Genomic DNA, 20,902 nt, shown 5'->3' with positions numbered 1-20,902 from the left:
AATATAATCTCATTTCAAGATTTACATTTTGAAACTAAAGATATTGTCAAAATAAGAATATTCTTTTCTTCTGCGTAGGATCAAAGGATCATAGGCAGCAAATTGTACGTGTCGTCCGCGATCCGCGACACGGGATCCGACCTTCGTCTTTATTCTCGGGGCCGATCCTTACGCGAGCCGATCTCCGTCGTATCTCGATACAGCGGTAGTAGCGATAAGCGCCTTATCGCGAGCGGCGCACCGGCTACGACGGAGCGTCGCTCGCGAGGCGACGCCGAGGGCGAGGGTGTTATCGGTATCGACACGCGAGGACAACGTGTGACTGACTCCCCGTGCCTCGCCGCGAAGCCAGGGGCCAGGGTGCCGCTTCGCCGATCGATAGAAAAGTTTCGCGCGCGTACGCGTTTCACGTACTATCTCGTATACCCGAGCCACCACGCCGTCCGAATGCATATGTGCCTTTGCATGTGTGCGGAATTTATCCGCGACGCAGCGGAACAGAAATGTTCCACCTGGTTGGCTGCGTCGCATTTTTCTTGCTCTCTGAAATTATTCGCTGCAGATATACATTATAATCCGAGATTTAAACTTGAAATTGTATTGGTATGAAAAAAATTCCGTCGGCATAAAAAAGCAGAAAATAAGTTATTTTCTACAGCACGAAGAGAAATGTATAAGCTTGTACCGCGTTTTCGACCGATGATGAAATATCGCCTTCTTGAATTTTATCACTGGTAAATTTTTAATACAGAAATGCTGACTTCAGTTAAAATCCTATCTCAAAATTGATACTCGCGTTTTTAATCCGCGTAAAGTGCATAATATCGGCGGAAAAATATTTAATTAAAATTATATCGAGATATATAAGCACATATTTTTTATTTCTGGAAATATACAATATAAAGCGCTCTCATTTTGATTAATTTATAACTTATTACACTTATATTTATTGTATAATTAAATTTATAAATTTTTCTTCATCGAATCTCACCGGTTCAGAAATCACTGGTTTAAATATTCAGACTTCGACCATCTTCTAGATCTTTGTACGCCAAGAAAATAAAGATCAATATTAGATAAATCAATAAATCAGAGTCCGGATTGCCTGGATATTTTACGTATTAGATCTCACAAAGTGCAGGATGTACATACGAGAAACGAGAAACATTTATAAATTGACGAGGTTGCGTATCTTCGTAAGAAGTTAGAGATAAAACGACGCGATCGCCCAAGAACGAACGTTCCGCAATGATATAAATATTTATCACGTGGCGCAGAAGCTTTCGCGATTTCGCGTACAAAATATTCATCGTCGCCTCGTATCGCGCTTTTCGGCGCGATAAAATGCTAGCGCGATGATGTGTCACGGTATTATAACACCGTAGTACTAGCGTGATACTATATCGCTGCATTGGCAAATAACTTTTCCGCTTACACAATCGCGCGCACGATTCTACTGTTCTTATTCATAACACCATTAGGTATTACGTAGTTGAAATTCGTCCTCTATAGCCTATTCATGGCTGTTCTCGCTACTGCCATTTATCTCGCTTTTTAGGTCGAATTAAAGCGATTTTTATTTCGACAAAAGCTGCTTTACACACGAATATATTTTTTCGTAAATTTTATACACTCAAATGTATAAAATCCTCGCGATGATCTGACCTCCGACATCGCGGTATAAGTGTTCGTATTTCATGCCAACTTGCAAAGATCGTGCGACCATATCGCCTTCTCGCAAACTGTGTGTGTGTGTGTTTGTGTGTATTGTTAAATATTCAAACAGATATACGATCTTGGAAACTTCTCTGTACTAACTATTTCGAGAGTCCCTTTATTCGAGGAACTTTTCATACAAAGACGTAAAGACGTAGTGGACAGGAAATAGTTTAAGTATTTAAATTTCTCAGCCAACACAATGCGTTCTTTTGCGTTTCAAAGAGAGGGCATTGTAATAATATGCGTAATAAGATAGGTCTCGCGACCTGTCACGGTAAGACGTGTATAATGCGAGGTACCGGCGGAGAGTGCGCGGAGATTGCAGCGGTGCAAAAGAACTCGCTGACCTTGAATTCTTCCTTTTCGTCGCGGTTACTGAGGACGAACGGCGAGAAACGGTGCGGAGGGAGACTCCAAGCCACAATGAGCTCTGAGCCTCTCTCTCCCTTCGTGCGTTAAAACGAGAATCCGACTGCTCTGCAGAAACGCACAGATTACGATATATCTTCAAAGTTATCATGTTGTTGGAATTATATTGATAATTCCAATATCTTTCTAATTGCTGCCAATATATTTTGTTATTATTGTATTAATAAGCGACAACATCGCAAAAGTACAGCTATTTCTCGTTAAGTAGAAACGTATAATATGTTGTAAATTAATCTGTTATTATGTTTTCATAAATTTCAAATATTTAATCTGCTATTACTAAATGTCAATTAAAATATAAAAAATTATCTGTCTCCAATTATTACTCGCACTTGGATGAGATTTAACTACACCCTACACTAATAAGCCGTAGTAATAAGTATAGCTTCTTAACATTACGATGTAAAGGATGCACCATTAGTGCAATAAAATCTCGATAAACTACCGCAATAAAATCGCGAACCACAAACCAGTGCGAGGTACTTTTATCTCGATTTCCTCTGCGTTATAAATGAAAGAAATAGCAGAATCGTGTACAATATTATAAGTGTATATTATATAAGCTTTAATAAAAAAAAAAAAAAAAAAGACGCAAGAGTGAATACAAGATTTTACCTCGTAGTATCTTTGAGCATCTCACGATTGTTGTTGCGCACGGAATAACCTTGCATTAAGAAATATAATTGAATTTCTCATGTAACGCGAAAAGCACGTGTTAGATTATGCAAAGCATTGCGAAATGACTGAATATAGCATTTGTTTATGAACCTTGTTATATCTAGAGATAAAGTTATCAACATCTTCTGTTTTCATCTATGTCTATATTTGGTCTTGATTATAATAATACTAAAAAAATTTCGATAATGAATGTCTCATATGTACAATATTTATCTGTAAAATAATCATGCAGGAAAATAATAATTTCAAACAAAATCATTATATAATATTTTTCAATGTCAATGTGCGTTTCTTAAATATATGCGAATGTTGATAGTTTGACAAGCATCGTTTATTCGATTTTTCAAACAGCTGGAAAATCACGCGACGCAAAAGGTACAACGAAACGAAACGACTATGATTTAAAACGATAACATCTTACCTGGAAACATATTTTACTTTCGTCTAATCAGACGTGGACGGAGTGCTAGCAGCTGTTCCTTACAGGCGTTCCGCTCGTACACGAGGACATCCGTTCTCAAAGATATCAATTCGTTGCACTTTATATTAGCACTGGTTGTTAACCAGTAGTCGTCATAAAAACTTTTTTTCGATTCGATTAATTAAACTTTATTTCTCTTCTATCTATGTCGAGAAAGTTTGTGAGGTTGCATTAATTCAACGTTTATCGATTAAATAAAAAAAAAAAAAAGAAAATAATAAATTTATGTTTAGAAAATAACAAAAGTAGTGGGAACATTTTAAGTCTAAGTTTTTATTACCTTAACAATAATTAATCTATAATGAGACGTATCTAACTTGTTTATGTATATTGTCTTTATAACTTATTTACATAGTTATTTATAACAATTATAAGTATAATATAATGTAACTTTAAATTTTTTTAACTGTAAATTTGCATAATATTTTTTTCTTCTTAACGTCATTAATTGATAATGTATAAACCTGTTTGAAACTGCATTCCAGAAAGAAATTACCCAATGAAAGAAGTTGATAGTTTTATAATGTTATAAATATTTCTTTCTTGTATCTCTCTCTCTCTCTCTCTCTCTCTCGAAAAATTCAGTTTAAACTAAAATTAAATTAAATCCCATTAAATTTCCAATATAAAAGAATAAACTATTTTATAAACTAATAATATTATTCCCTAACGTGAAATACATCGGACAAATTAATTATTATTCGCTATCACACAAATATGAGAATGCAATCGATTCATTATCATTATTTCCTAAATATAAATCTATTATTTTCTGCCGTATCGTTTGAATATATAATTGCTAATAACACGACAGGTTGTCATTCGGCGAGCAGTATGCACGATTATGCACGTGCCTTCTTTAAATTCCTTAAAAGAGGAAACATACGTTTAATAAAATTACCATAACGCGCGCGCCAGACCGCTACCTCGGACTACACACGACGGCTCGTGCTTGCACCAAGCCAGAGATGACGACTCGACGTAGCGAGAATGCATAATCGCGTCACGTTTTCGCTATCCCATTCTTACACGTGACCGCACATACGCTCGCACGTACGTAAGTAACAACGCATACGAAGGTTCATGCTGACGGTGCATGCATACGCTACAATTCGCTCGCCACGTGTCCGTGAAACAAAAAGCGAGAAAGGAGAAAAGACGCGACACGCTCGTTACTGCTACTTCTTCGCTACGCGTATGTCATCGCGGGAGCACTGTTAAAGGACGACTGATCTCGGTCGTCTTTCATTCGCACAGTAGTACTTCTGTTTCTTAAATTGTAAACAAATATAATATTTCACTCTTCTTGGCTGTCAACATTTAATCGAAATTAATAGTAAAGATAAATTCTTGAATTGAAAATATTCGTATTCAAAGCGTAATAATATCACAGTTAAATCAATTTATGTAGGGTAAACTATAGGGTATGATGGCCATAGGTTGTAATTTTTTCAATAATCGCTACATGGTGCGCTTTTTTAGTCATTATCAAAGATAATCGATATTTGCAGTAGTTTATGTACATATATTATTCGAATTAACGATATTGTGAATCTTATATCATATTTTTTACTTTTCACCACCTGCAAAGTTTTTTTATTTGTCCACTAAAAACTGTTATAACGTCGAATAAATTACAGTTAAGCTATCGTAATCGACGTTAGACACATTATAAAGATATGTAAATTGTTATATGACCTATAATTTTTATTTTCGTTTTCACTATTTTTTTATAAATATTATGGTCTTATCATCTTTTCCTTAAAAGTTGAGTAAGATGGCCAATGCTTATGTTGTACTATTTTGATAATAAAAAATTTCTATTAAATATTTTCCTTTTAATTTCGGTAATATTACGTAATTTAAGCTTCAGTGAAGATAATGCCAAACACTATTAAAAAAATAACAAAAATAAAAGTATGTTTCTTGCATTTAAAAAAACTATGGTCATCTTACCCGAGTTTACCTTATAGTTAAATCAATTTATTAATGTTGGAGAAATATTCAAGATCGTCTAAGACAAAATTAATTACGTATGATTATGTTTGTGTGATGTTCTTTTTCTACATCCATCATCAATTTTCTTCAAAGTTTTCCATTAATTTTTTTATGAATTAATATACTCTTCTAATATAGTCTTCCAAGAAGTAGACGTATCGATATATACGTTTACAACAGAGTATTTAAAAATATTAATCGAGTAATTTGTAGACCGAATAAACATATTATTAGACAAAAATAATTCGCAAATTATGGATGCGCGCGCGAACGCAAGCTCGTCGGGCGTTAGTCATAGCTAGTAACCCACATTTATGATAGACCGCTTTTATAACGCTTTCTCGAGTAAAGGCGCCCATCTGTTGGAGCACCTGACTCGATTCACCTGCCACAGGTATGTACTTACGTACAACGCGGGCTGCCTGTCTGCCTGCCTGCCTGCCTGCCTACCTGGTTGGTTGGTTGGTTGGTTGGCTGGCTGGCTGGCTGTTTGCTGGCAACCGTCTGACGACGTCAGGTGTTTCTTCGGCGAGCCGCTTAACGGCACAACGCGACTGGAAACAAAGAGCAACGTGCAACGCATTGGCATTCCGTCCCGTCATTTTCCCGGAAATGCGAGAAATGCATATCTAACAATGAGAGTTCGATACAGAGCGATGACAATCTAATACCGATAATACTGTACTGTCCACATATTTTTACATAACGCTAATAATACTCATAATACTAAAATTATACACATTACTCCAGTGTAATATTATTTAATATTACATTTTAATCAAATAAGAATAAGGTGTCGAAATCGCGCGCTAAACTGAGCAAAATACATGAAAAGTTTATAAAGTCAAATGTAATTTATAAATCTAATTACACCGATGAAAGGGAAAGGAAAATAGCGAAATAAAAAATTAAAAGAGACTCGCCTTTATCGGATAAAATTAGATTAATTCTAATCGTGTCGAGGCATAAATAACATATCTCTCGAAATTATATATACGAAGATTGGTGGTGCACATATGCCGTTTCCATTTAATATACGAGAGAGAAGGTGAAATAAAACTAGAGAGAAAATCTTTGAAAGCAAGTACGTAGTTACTCGCAGTCTTGATGGGCTTTCCGACAGCGCGGCCACTATTGGCTTCACCCGACGTGTAAAGAATGACCGTGTCATTATGCAGCACTTTCCCACGCAACAAGAGAACATGTCGACGTATGCTATCAAAGTTCTCAGCCGACGGGAGATACGCGAGACTGCACAAGGTAGTACGCGAGAGTTACGAACTTGTGCATCGTTTGCTTAAGAAGTTTTGCCTTTTAACTTTGGAACATATATCACAATGCCAACTTACTTATATTTTAGCTAAAAGGAAAAGATGAAGCGAAAATCGAAAGTCTAATAATATCCTATAATCTTTGGAGACAGATAAGATATTGCACACATCGAGAATCGTAAAATTAAAAAGTAAATTATATCCAGTCGAAATCTCTCCAGAATTATTCGATAAAATCTATATCATAAGATGTTTCAAAACCACCGCACTGTCTCTGTCTCTCTTTCTCTCTCTCTCTCTCTCTCTCTCTCTCTATTATTTTAATGACAGTTAATTTGTGAGTTACTCGGATTTGGTTAGAAAATTGGTGGAAAATCAATATTCCAACAGTATTTCTATTCTAACATGCGACAGCAGTTCTTGAAAACTTAATTCTACTTTGAATTTTCATTTGGAAATTATGCGCCGAATGGTTACAGTATTTTTTTATTTAGCTTTCCTGATATATCTATCTCATTAAAGTACTAAAATATAAAATTGAAAATAGAAAAAAGACCAATATGTAAATCAGATGCAATAAAAATGAAAGCTACGGTCACAAAACACATAGCAGAAAGGCACTAAATAAATAAATCGCAAGCACGTTTTTTATTAAAATTTAACTTTTCGATATTATATATAGGTATTATGTAGATTAAGGAATCGAGATTACAATTATATTATCTCGCATCATAATTTCGATAATTTTACAAGGGTTCTCTGCAACGTGTGGGATAAGGTATTACACTCAAAAAAATATTTTGCTAATGTAGAGAGATTTCTAGATGTCTCAATTAAAATTTATCACTACTTTTTGTATCTGTTAGAATATTGTTTGTCATATATAGAATTTATCTCACCATTATTCTAGCAATACCACTAGAAAATTTAGATCCCATTGTCAAATATTAATCACAAATATAATTGTCCTTGACAACAGGCCTTAAAGATAGGTATCGCAGAAAAATTTTCCGTCTAAATTACACTAATAGAAATAAATTCTATCTCTGTCATTTAAATTGATCAAGTGCAAAATATATGATGCAGTATCACAGTATTTGCTAATAATTTATCTATTACAGTTAATTTTTGTTCAAGTTGCAAGATCATTTTTTTGAGTGCAAGCATCCAGAAGAAATTAAAAGTGCAAGTGAGAGAAATCGCGAGAGGGGGCAGTTCGTGAGACGAGACGCTTAGCCGGCCATCGAGTCCAAGGATCGCGTGTAATATCCGCGACACACGCGACCGCGGAACACGCGACATCGCGTTCCCCACCGGACGTCTCGTCGTTTCGTTTCGTTTCGTTTCTTTCCGCTCGCCACCCCACGCTCCCGCACGCACCAGTCACGCCATCACGCCATTAAGGCGGACCGGTGCAATATGCACCTTCGGACGTCGGTCTCGAGAGGTGCGAGCCGCGGACGGTCGATCGGCTCGACTCAACTCGACGAAAGTCAAGCTGGGGCGAAAATAAGAGAAAACGTGTCGGTGCAACGTCCACCTTCGACGAGCGTTCGCTTTCGCTTTGCTTTTTGAAAGCCACGCGATGCGTGAAAACCGACGTGCACTCGTCCGAGAATGCGATTTTAAAAATGCAAGGATCCCTTCTAAGATTAAGGGAATGATTGTCTTCCGCGTTGCTTTCGATTAATACTAGCTTCAACTTTGTACTAATGAATATTTATTATACGTATGATACCTACTTGTGCATCATATTTGCAAAATAATATTTGTAGGTATTTATAAAATTGTTTTCACGGATTTCTTTTTGATAATTGCTTCCAGTTTTCAGCAGGTTATTATAATCTTCTAAAAAAATTGTTATGGAAAATTTCTAGCAAAATATAAAAATAAAGCTTGAATCATCGCCTTATCTCTTAATTAAAAATTTCTTCTTTTTGATAAAATTACTTTTTAATAGAATATATGCAGAGAGAGAGAGAGAGAGAGAGAGAGAGAGAGAGAGAGAGAGAGAGGAAAAAAGATATAATAGAAAATATTATATAATAATACTTACAGTATTTAGTCATAAATTTAAAAAATCTCAATTATGTATAAAATTGCGATAAGAGAGAAAAAAAGAAAGAGTCTCTCTTATTCGATTATTGCATATATTGAATAATCGAGAATTAATGATATTATTGCAGTAACTTATGTCATCCGCGAATTTAATAAGTATTTATGATTGATAATTAGCGTTCTCTTGTATATACTGATAGAGTATAGAGATCGTATATACTTAATTGTTAAACAATAAAAAGAGATTAAGTTGCGCGCCATAAGCACTCGTGAATGACTCGTGTGAGTCACGTAGGATTTATAAGAAGCGATACACATCAGTATTTTACAAAGCCATGATTTGTGCGCCAAGTTTGATACTTCATTTTATCTTTTAACACGAGAAGAATCGCATGTACTTTTTACAGCCATGTATAAATGTTACCCAAAGATTTATAACTCTGATATATAATTTCCGAATAAATTAGTCATCTTCTCTCGCGCGTGTATAAATTTTCAGATTACCTGCAGTTTAAATCATTAAATCCTTTAAAAGCATTAAGAGAATTTACCTAATTAGGTCAAAGTGAATATGCGTTATTATCGAGGCACTCGCTTAGAACCTATATTAATTGCATAGATGCGTATGTGTGTGCATATGCATGTGACTGTGCGTAGGGAATGATAATTTATCACTGATAAACTATCTTTTTATGTATTTTTGTATGTTGCAATTACATAAAAAATATAGATAAAAGCGCGATTATGAATTACATTAGTAATATATAAAATTTAATTTTGTATTATATTTATAACAAAATTTGAGTAGATTTTTTTCAAGAAATTTAATGATTTTAATTAAGAATGTAAAAGAATTTTGTTTTTTATCCAATTTGCCATTTATATTTTAAATTTGCGAAAAAAAGAATTTATTATATGTAATACGTGTATGGTGTAAGAAAAAGATTTGTTCAAAATTTCTCATTTCTAGCGTCAAAATTATCGATATAATTAGCTGTCACTAATCAAGAATTTTTTAAGACAGTTATTGATCGACTTAAATTTTCGATATTTTATTATATATAATAAAATAAAAACAAATTTCATTTTTTATACGTAAATTGACAATTGAGTAAAAATTTAAAAATATACTCAGGGAATATAAAAAGGAATGCGTGAAAAGTATAATTATATATTTTTTTATATCAAAACTCACTGTGACTCTTTTAATCACAATTTTAAAACCAACCTTGTCAATTTCTTCGTAATCATAATTCAATGCTATCTTTTAATTCTCGTAACAAATAACTTGAATACAAAATTAGCTTGACATTAAGTGAGTAAAGAGATTCTGTCATTAATGTATATACAATTTAAATTAATTATAAGCTTTGATCCGTAAACGATCAATTAATTATGATCGATTCGACACTTTGTTTAGAAAATGCTGTAAGAAAATCATCGAATTGCCATCGACATTTAATGCGACCATCGTATCCATTCCAGACACCCTATATATAGTGCATCTCTCGCATTCGCCCCATCCACTCCCTTTTCGTTCCGTGACTACCCTTCCTCTCTACCGATGCTAACGTGGCCTCTCTCCCGAGTCCAACTTGCAGCACGTGACGTCACGAACGTGCTACGAGAAAACGAGAGAGCGACGCAACCGAAGCTCGACAAAGTCGACTTACACGAGGAAGGAACGCGCGCGCGAGAAATGTCTGCGCAGCCAGCTGCAGTGCCGGCTGGAGACACGTGAGAGCCATCCCTGTTTTCGATCGCGAATATATTTTTTCCCTCGCATCTCTTTTCACTGCAGCAAAGTATGTCGCGCGAATGAAAGTTGTCGCATTTTTCTCTCTTACATTCTTCTCTCTTTTCTGATTATTTATTTTAAATGCCACTAAAGATATTTACTTTATACTTCCGTTGTCAGGTGATTCCTCCTTTTGCTTACGTTCGAACTGCATCTCAAGTGTTGATTTATAAAAATAATTATGTGTTTTTACATCAATACTTGTATATTAAAATTTATTCATTTATTTATATAATACTTTCCTTAATAAGATTAAAGATACAATCTCTTTCTCTCCTCACGCATAAACTTAAAATTAAGAGTATCTTATTACGCGTTCAATTTGTCTATTTTTAATATTTCTTATTAACGAATTTCTAAGCAGGTGCATATAATTTGTGTAGAGTCTAGAAGGGACAAGGAAAGGGCTCCGTCTCTTTCTGAATCCAGTCCTGAAAAGGTGCCTGGCATTTTTTTTTTTTTTTTTTTTTCTTGTTCCCCTCCGTTCTTCTCTCCTTTTACTCTTTATTCCTCGTTTTTTCCTCTCACTCTTTCTCCGCCATCGCGTCTTTTTCTCTCTCTTTCTCTCTGCCTGTTTACAAACACGCGTAAACTCGGCCGAATATATGACATCACCGCGCAAGCTCACGCAGCACGGCGGCCGGAAGAGCGACGACGACGATGACAACGACGACGGCGACGACGACGACGACGACGACGACGATAATAACGACGAAAGAGTCGCTCTTGCGGTCGCTATCGATCTGCGGGAGAGCGACCACGGTCCTTGTACTTTCGTTTTCTCACATCTCGCGTTCTTTTATACCAGTAATAAATACATTGAAAAATCCAGAGACAAAAATGCTCCATCTTGCTCGCGCAGAAATATTCTGTACGTTCATTTCATTTTAGAATTATCTTAAACCCTACAGATGCATCAATGTATTTTCCATGCGTTTGTTAATGGATAAAAGTGTTTTTAAAAAATCTAAAAAATTTATATATCTTCTTTGATTCTTCGAAATAAAGACTAAAATACATTTGAAAAATAATTTGCTTAAATATGTTATCTTACGATCACTCATTTTCGAGAAATTGTACGGACAAAATGATCCATAAGTAAGGAATATATTAATCTTAGTACGCGCGCAAACAAAACGAGAGAAAATAATTGTTCACGGTAAAAAACATTTTGTATTGTTGAAATTTTTGTGTTAAATTTTTAACATACTCTTATGTTAATATAACATACTGTCGTTATGTTATTTTAACTTTTCTGTATTGAATTAATATTCACCGTTTCTAAGAGTTAAAGCAACACAATTAACAAATAAATCTTACGCTAATTCACATTTTTGTGTTAATTTTTTACATATTATTTGTGTTACTTGTTTATATATTTGCCTTCTGTTAAATTAACGTTGAAATTAGAGTGGGTAAATTGAGACACGAGAAATGTGTTAAATTTAACACAAAATTTTTTTACCGTGCAAGGAAACGAAGCTAAATAATAAAAGTAAATATTTTAAATACAATGGATAAATATTAATTCTATCGCGTCAAGCTTGTTTTAATATTTTAATGTCGTAAAATGATTGTGAGATGATAATTACACACGAATGGATTGTAAATCAAAGCAACCCCATATTACGACACGAATTCATGAATACACGCTGTATACTAATTGTAAGGTCCGAAGCGTCATTTAAATGCGGTTTTATAGACATCGACATATCAGGTTTCGTGATGTTGAAGTGTCAATCGCCGCGGGAACGAGCCGGCGAAAAGCGTGTCACGAGAGCGGGTTAACATAACGCTTAAACGTAGTACGCGATGGTGTTATTATCGTCACGCTCGTCATCGCGCCGTCACGTACCGCGATCCGTGACTAGTAACGAGTAGAGCACGCCGTGTGACGTCACCGTTATCAGCGGGCCGTTGAATTGGGTCGAACGTCTGGGCCCAGTCCGTCGCCGCCCGGGCAGGTCGATTTAAACTTTAAAGGACACACGCCTACACGATACGCAGGCCGAACCGACAACCGACAACGCCGATCATCACGAGCACCGTTACCATCACAATGACGGCCGTCGCCGTCGGCGACGGCGCCGGTTTTCTCGTTCGGCAAATTCGAAAATTGCCGGCGCGAACCCGCGCACGGCCTTTTGTGCTGCGACGTGTCTATTAACGAGATGACGGCTAAAGGGCGAATCGCACACCGACAGTCTGCGGCTTGATTAATCCTAGTTAGCGATCCACTGCTCTTCTCTTTATAGCCGCGACGTGGGCGGCGGGATATTGTATGTACTTGTCAGAGCATAATAAAAGTTAATACTGCTGCTCTTTCTTCGAGAAAATTGTCCAACAAAATTAGGATTTTTTTTTATAAATTGCTGAATTTAATTATAAATATGGTATTTTCTCATGAATCAAGCATGATTGTTAACCCTTGTACCGTACTGATGGATCATTTTTGTCTGTGATTTTTCTAACAATACGTCAATTTCTCGAAAGCAAATAATCATAAAATAATATATTTAATTAAATTATTTTTCAAATTTATTATTTTAGCCTTTATTTAGAATGTTCAAAGAAGGTATATATATTTTTTCAGATTTTTTAAAACATTTTTACATATTAATAAACTTATCGAAAATACGCTGACCCATCTGTACAGTTAGAAGTTGCCGAAAATAACAATACGGAGTAAGGATTAAAAGAGTATGGCAATATAAATATTATTATTGCCTCTTTGAATATATCATCTTTACATCTAGCTTATCCTCTTTTTAAATTTCGAAATCGGGATAAAGTAATTATTCTTATTCTAATAATTATTCTTTGTTCCAATTCAATAAAATAATTCTATTTTCTTGCAAATAATAATTCGTTTTAAAGAAAATATAAATATTATTATTACTTCGAATATATCATTTTTACATCTAGCTTATCCTCTTTTTAAATTTCGAAATCGGGATAAAGTAATTATTCTTATTCTAATAATTATTCTTTGTTCCAATTCAATAAAATAATTCTATTTTCTTTCAAATAATAATGCGTTTTAAAGAAGATGTAAATATTATTATGACTTTGAATATATCATCTTTACATCTAGCTTATCCTCTTTTTAAATTTCGAAATCGAGATAAAGTAGTTATTCTTATTCTAATAATTATTCTTTGTTCCAATTCAATAAAATAATTCTACTTTCCTTCAAATAATAATAATTCTTTTAAAGAAGAAGAGAAAAAATTAAAAAGTATTAGTTAAAATTAGTTGAAAATCTTTTTATTCAAAACTGTTGTAAACTATTATACTTATGCGAATCATTAAGGAGTAATGATCATGTTTTTAAAGTCCTTTTTCTGAAACTCATTGCCAGGTATACATGCCCGTCTAACATCTGAAATAGTAAAAAAAGTTACAATGTAGAAACGGAGAAACACGTTACAGTTATCTGTTTATTTAAAATCCAATATTCGCAAAAATAATATAAGAGTCTAGCCTGTACGTCGGCATAATGAAAAATTTGTGATTCTGAAAGGAATTTCTAAAATACAAGAGAGAATAAAAATAAAAAAAAAAAAAAAATAAAATACAATAGCAAAGTAAAATACAACAACACAAAAATGCAATAAGTATATTATTCGAATTTTTCGTGCGTAGGGGAAGATAAGCATAGGGCACAGGTAATACAGGTGTATTGGACGTGCGGGAAATCCGTGATGTAGTTGCGGTAAAGAACCGCAGAGAGTAGCCAGAGGGAATCGACAAGCGCAAGTACGGAGCGCTAGAAAGGAACGAGACGCTCCGGTAGCGGGACGGTAGCCTCTATTTCGGAACGGCCGTTAACTCTTACGGATTTCGTAAACGCGCGAGCAGCTACGAGCGAGCGAACGAACGAACGAACGAATGAATGAGCGAGCGAGCGAGCCGAACGTACGCGATATCCTTCGCGCGCTCGATCGTTACGCCAACCGATACGGGGCCAAGGACACGGTCGAAGGCCAATATTCAAAATGACACATCGTCGGGGCAGGTCCACAACGACGCTGCGGAGCGAGAGAGCGAGAGAGAGAGAGAGAGAGAGAGAGAGAGAGAAAAGCTCGAAAGTAAAAATACAAAAAAAAAAAAAAAAAAAAATGTAGAAAGAGAGAGTAGGTAGGAAAGGAGAAGCAGCAGGTCCCGGAAAAAGAAAACGTGGGATTCCATTCGCGGAAAGCCAAACGTTCTACGTGAAAAGGTACACGAACCCCCCACCCTCCCCTCCCCCCCGCCTTCCTCTTCCCCGACAGAAATAACCTAACGCAACCCCGGGTCAATATCGCAACGAGGGGCAGGGGGAGGGGGGGAGGGACCGTCGCGCGACGTTCTCCGAGCGGTTAGTAGTTCTACTCTATCGCCGCTTTTCCGCAAGAAGGTTAGTAGCGGCCGCGCGCGGAGCGGATTGATTTTCTCCGGCGGCCGGTTCGCGCGCACTATGTGACGTGACAGAACGATATTATCCGTTCCCAGCTACACCCGCCGCCGTCGCTGCCGCCGCTTCTCCACGTTCGGCTGCTGGCGTCGTTCTACGATTACGCGAGCGTAAAACCCGATTCAGACGGAGAGGAGCGTGGACCTTCCCCTCGCACACGCACGCACGCACGCACACACACACACACGCACACACACACACACACACACACACACACACACACACGCACACACACACACGCACACGAGTTTCCGTATTCCCTTACGAGAATTGATATACGAATCGACTCACAATTAAAATTAGAGCATCACAATTTACAGTCGAGTATAATTGCTCCGCTTGCTTAGACTTTTTACCGTAAACATAATATTTATTTTTTCAGCGATAATTATATCCATATCAACTTATACTATGTCGTATTTAAAAAGATAATATTGAATTAAAAAAAGACGTTAATGGTTTTTTTTTTTTTTTTTTTTAATTTTTTAGTAAGCTTGAGAATAATATAGAGATCTGTATATCTTACTATAATACCGTTGTACATAAATATAAAGCGAATACGGTAAAGAATGTTCCAAATGACTGCAATTAAATATATACATCTTCTAAGGCTTTGAATATGACATTTCTGTCAAGAAAATATCTTTGCGAAACTATTCATCTCTACTAGCTAATGACGGATTCCCTGAGATAACGCGCTCGCAAAAGTGAACATTTCCGCTGAAATGGCAGGAAAAGCACGCTGACGCGATCTAAATAGCGTTTAATCTTTACGTTACATTATGTCGCACTATCGAGCGATGCGGTTCTTAAAAGTCTATCCGCGTAAAATCACGTTCGTCATCGTGCATGCGTGCGTGCCTGCGTACGTGCACGAGTGCGTGACGAAAAGGAATGCCAGCGGAAATCACAACGGTCCAAAAGAAACCCAGACGTCCCGAATTTCCGGCGAAAGAGCCCTGGCGTGAGCGAGCCGACAACATCGCACGTCGCTTCGCCTCGGCGATGTTGCCAGGTTGTGCTAGGGTGACGTCACGAGATATACGAGATATACTCTGGGGCGAGCACGTAAAACGGCGACGAGCTGGTCAAAGCCTGACTTACGCTCGAGAAAGTACAACGATCCCTTTGTTACGGGACGGAATAAAGGAACCTGAATAATCCTGCGCAAAATTAAAATATATACGCGAAATTATCGCAAGATAGGGAATTTTTTAAGTTTTATTTAATTTTTTCATTTTTTTCATAGCTTTACATTTTATGCGAAAAATTAAAAACCTTTTTATATTCTTATTTTAAATAATGTATTTTTCGATGTATGATGCAATCATGGTTCTGTCGCGAAAAACGGAGTAAAATTGTGTAAACATTTTACATGTGTGTATTTATACACCAAATTAATTTAATCAATTTTAATAAATTTTTATTTTATTTAATACACATATACATGTTACGTTCTTTACAAGACATAAATAGAAATATTTTGCCGTCTCTTTCTCTCGGTTAAATGATAATCTAATTGTTATCAAGTACGATTGATTCTCGCATGACGATAAAACAATAGCTATCTGATTTTTTGCAAATAATGAGCAATTTTTTGAAATCTTATCGGTCATACGATATGCACTCGCATCTTGCGGTTTTCAGCGAATTAAAGAGCGTACTTGCAAATAACCGATATTTTTTACGTCACGATCTGTAAATAATTGCTTTCTCAGCGCGATTATGCCATCGTATCTTACCTATCGTTGACTTACAAGATCAGGAGGAAAGGGTTTGTCATTTAAACCTTAAACTAATATTATCGGTTATCGAACAACTTTATCATCTTATCGCTGATACCAAAAATTCCATTACGTATTATAAAATTAAAAATATATGAAGAAGGAAATAATGTTTATCGATTTACGAGACATTATTTTTTTGTATAGTAAATATTAAATAATTAGGTTTTGATATTTGCAAAATGTAAAAAAATTCTGTATGATTGATCGTTTTGGGAAGAAAAGCGTGGGGCTAATATTACGTAATAATAATGTCTGGATCGCACGATACCGGATACATTGCATCGCGAATTCAAGGTGTCGAATCGATTCGCCTCGTCGGCGGGAATTTTCGTCACGTCCGATTCTCGCGTAAGCGAGAATCGATCAAACGAGAACGTTCGCGGTCGTTCGCAGATTTACCTTTCATTCTCGTTTATTGGCGAAAAATCTTCCATTCTCCGACAGATCGTTATCAAAGTCGAAGACGACGATGACAAAGAGGCAGCGAAGCTTTCATGTTGAAAATACGAAAGCGGACTAAAGAAAGTAATCGATTATATATCACATCTGTGTAACGAGAAAACGATACGCGTCCTTTTCATTAAATACATCTCAGACCTCGATAAGATTGAAAGCAGGAGATATTACTTTCACAGCTTTAATCGTTCGGTTATGTATATTTAATAAGTGTTTCTGAATATGACACAAAGCATTTATTTTTGGTGTCTTTTATTGATCTACGTAATCTCTTATTCACAGCTCTTATTGTTTGAGAATTACGGAAGAATCATTTCTCTCTCTCTCTCTCTCTCTCTCTCTCTGATGTAATTTATTAAAATAATTGCATAGATCTGTATTGCATGGCGAATGAATCATTTAAATAGAATATTTAAAACGTAACATTTTAATTTTTTTTAGGTTTATTTTTTTTTATTTTTTTTATATATAAAATTTAATTAAAAAAAAACATGTTAATTTTTTTTTTTTAAGACAGAGAGATGTATCGCGCGCAAAGCTGCACAGATGTGAATCGCGATCCAAAGAGATTTGAGATTTTAGTGCCACCCTTTCCGAGAGGCAAAATCCGGCATGCTCGGCGGCTGTAGTACTCAGAGCCGATTCATTCCCATTCTCTCTGTCGCGCAATAAAATTAGAAGCCAGACACGGCTTCTTCGATTTACAGCTGCGCTTGTCGAAGCAGCCCTGCAGTGATTCTCATACACGTCTATCATATCGTCTCGATTGGCCGGAAATTATTTTGCAATGCGGCGTTATAATTGCCCTGTCGACCTCACGGAAAATGATAATCTACCGACGACGACGGAAAAGGAAAAGTTCATCGTCGTATAGTTATAGTTGCGCGACGCGATGCAACGCGAGATAGAATTTCCGAGACTTTTGCGTCGCATATCATCAGCTGATGTCCTTCTTATGCAGAATGAGAGCAAACAAAATTTACTTTAGATAAACGATATAATATTAAAATGTAAAATTGCGCAGAGAGAATCCATAATGTATATACTATCGAATCGAAACACACATGTATCGTATACATATTTTTGATTATAAAAAAATATTAAATTCTATTTTCAATCAATCAAGAGTGAAAATGTGGTAATCAACGAGATATTTTTATCCTAATTTTTTTTTTTCCACTGATAACGTATATGTATCTTGACATGATTCACGATGAGTTTTTTTTTTTTTTTTTAAATCCGAGTGTAAAAGCACTTGTCTGATTTATGTACGACAGAAAGCGCTGATAATACTTATTATCGGGTCGCCGTTGCGGCGTTTTATTACGCCGTATTCCTTTCTTGCGAAGGAGCGGCCGGCCGGTCACTCGGTGAACTATCTTCGTTATCTCGTCGCCGGGGATGTATATTCTTGGTCCTGACTCGATAAATAATGTTTGGCGCATTCGCCTCCCCCCCTCCCCCTCTGCACACCGTAATATACAGACAGCACGTGGCCGAGTTATCCAGAGAGGTCAGGCCAAATTTATCAATCGCTCTAGCGTCTGTTCGATTTACTCGTCGACATGTGTTTGCTTCGCGTGAGAGCTCTCCGATTCAGTTTTCTTCGACTGCCTCGTTATCGGTCTTCCGCAAAATGAAATCCGATTACAAGTCGCGATAAAGACCTTCAGGTTACGATCATGCGTATTGGCTTCAATTACTTTTTACACATTTTTAAAGAGAGAGAGACAAAAAAAATGTATGTATATATTTCTTTATTTATTATTATTATTATATTACTTCACGTAAGAGAAGAATCGATTTTACGAATAATTTTTTATCACGATTATGTGTTTTATGGAAAAGAGCTGCAAGTAAAAAACGTTTGTTTTCTCGGATCTCAGCGTAGATGACGGCGAGTGAGCCAATTGATAAGCCGATTCGTCTAATTATACTCTCCTTGTCCCCGCCATGGTCGAGGCAAAGATCACTCTCCCTCGCTCTCTTCCACACTTTGAGAAGAGAGTTCACGTTACGATCTCGTGCTGTACTCTATGATGTCAGACTGATGTCATTCGCTCGGCGGCTGATGCGACGCAGCTTCGCGAGATATTGCACATGACATACAGCCACGACACGACAATGTTCGCCAAATTACACGTGACGTCACCATGTTAATATTGTACTTGTTTTTCCTTTTTTTTTTTTTTTTTTTTTTTCCTTTCTTTCATTCGTACACGCAATACCGAGGGACCGACATAACGATCAACGTAATCGACGATTGCCGCAATCCTGTTGTTAGCGAACATTCCTGGCGTTATTAAAGAGCGTATAATGATTCGAGATATGATGTAAGCGTTCGCGTATTATCAGTGTTATGTAAATAACCGAGACGTAAACAAATCTCCCATCATCACTCACTTCGGCTCCGAAACAGTTTATTTCTCAGTGTCCGATATAGATTTTTCAGGTTTTTAATATAGCAAACCATTACGAAATTTATCATACGGATTATATAAATTATTATCAGACTTCAGTCAGATGAGATATCTCGTATCTTGACAGCAGAAACATTTAGAAGGAAAGTGATAGTTGTATTTATTAAGAATTGTTTGTAGTAATATGTGTGTGCAAAGTAAATTTACACTTTATTACATCGTACGTCGTAATCGATAATTAATTTAAATATAATAAGATCTAATCATAAAAAACTTAAAGTGTAAATTAAAATCGTAATGCAGTTTAGAAACATAGCGCTAGTCTTACAATGCTTACACATAATAATTCTCAAAAGTGAACTCTGTTCAAATTGAAAGGTTGACATAACACTTAGCGCATATATTATTTCGTCTCGATAACACTGGCGATAATATATTCGCGCACCTACACTCGGTGTTCCTATCGACCGGTATCACTGGCCGTGTTATCGCTAAGAAAAACCGATAAAATAACGCGCCATTCGTGCGCCGTCGACTCAGCGGGTGCTACGATAATAATGATCATTGTTTATGCCATAGAGATTAGAGCGAAAGGGGACGAAAAAGACACGTTCACGCAAGCTTTTCGTCGAATATTTAACATATAATAAAAGTGCCAAGTGATGACAAGTTGTTATGTGCAAATAAGAGACAAACGTTTGACTGAAATTTCTTTTGTGTGTGAATCAAGTAGAAAAATAATATATATTTTCGAAAAGAGAGAGAATTTATACAAGAATAACTATACATATTAATTTTTATATACAAAAATATATTTCAAAAACAATGACAATTCCATCTAATGTCGCGATTACATTTGAATTATTATTGAATAATCATTTATGTGAAACGTTTTAAATATTCTCAATACTTTTTATTCGAAAATTTATTTATTTACATTCCTTACATTCATTACGTGCAATTCGAATCGTGTAATAGTGGCATTCTGTAAATTTCTCGATCGCTTGCACAAATCTATTTATATATTTATTATAATAAATTCGTTCAAAAGCAAAAACCCTGTTCACGATAATTGTAGGAATTTAGATAAAATTCGATATCGACGTTATCATCGCGGTATATTTCTTTAAATAATTCAGTTATCAACGAGCGTCGTTAACGCAGTACGAAATACCGTTCTTTCAAAATAGACTCGACCGATCTCGGCGTTTTCACGAGTGTAAAACCGGCCGCTTATTACGAAGAGTGGGCGCCGAGTTGATGTAAACGCGCGCGCGCACAGTATGCAGACTCCCTCCGATCCCCACCTCCCCTCGTGTTTCGCACTTCGAATCCCGGTCGCTGCCTACGT

General features: G+C 36.1%; 1 protein-coding gene across 5 annotated transcripts in view; it reads left to right on the top strand.

The window, feature by feature from the left end:
* Positions 1 to 20,902, top strand: part of LOC140669821 (uncharacterized) — a 62,592-nt gene that overhangs the window by 13,497 nt on the left and 28,193 nt on the right. The gene's annotated exons all lie outside the window — the stretch shown is intronic.

The sequence above is a fragment of the Anoplolepis gracilipes genome, chromosome 9 (assembly GCF_047496725.1).
Source record: "Anoplolepis gracilipes chromosome 9, ASM4749672v1, whole genome shotgun sequence".
Taxonomy (NCBI): Eukaryota; Metazoa; Arthropoda; class Insecta; order Hymenoptera; family Formicidae; genus Anoplolepis; species Anoplolepis gracilipes.
The sequence above is the reverse complement of the archived record's forward strand: the minus strand, read 5'-3'. Positions and strand labels throughout refer to the sequence as shown.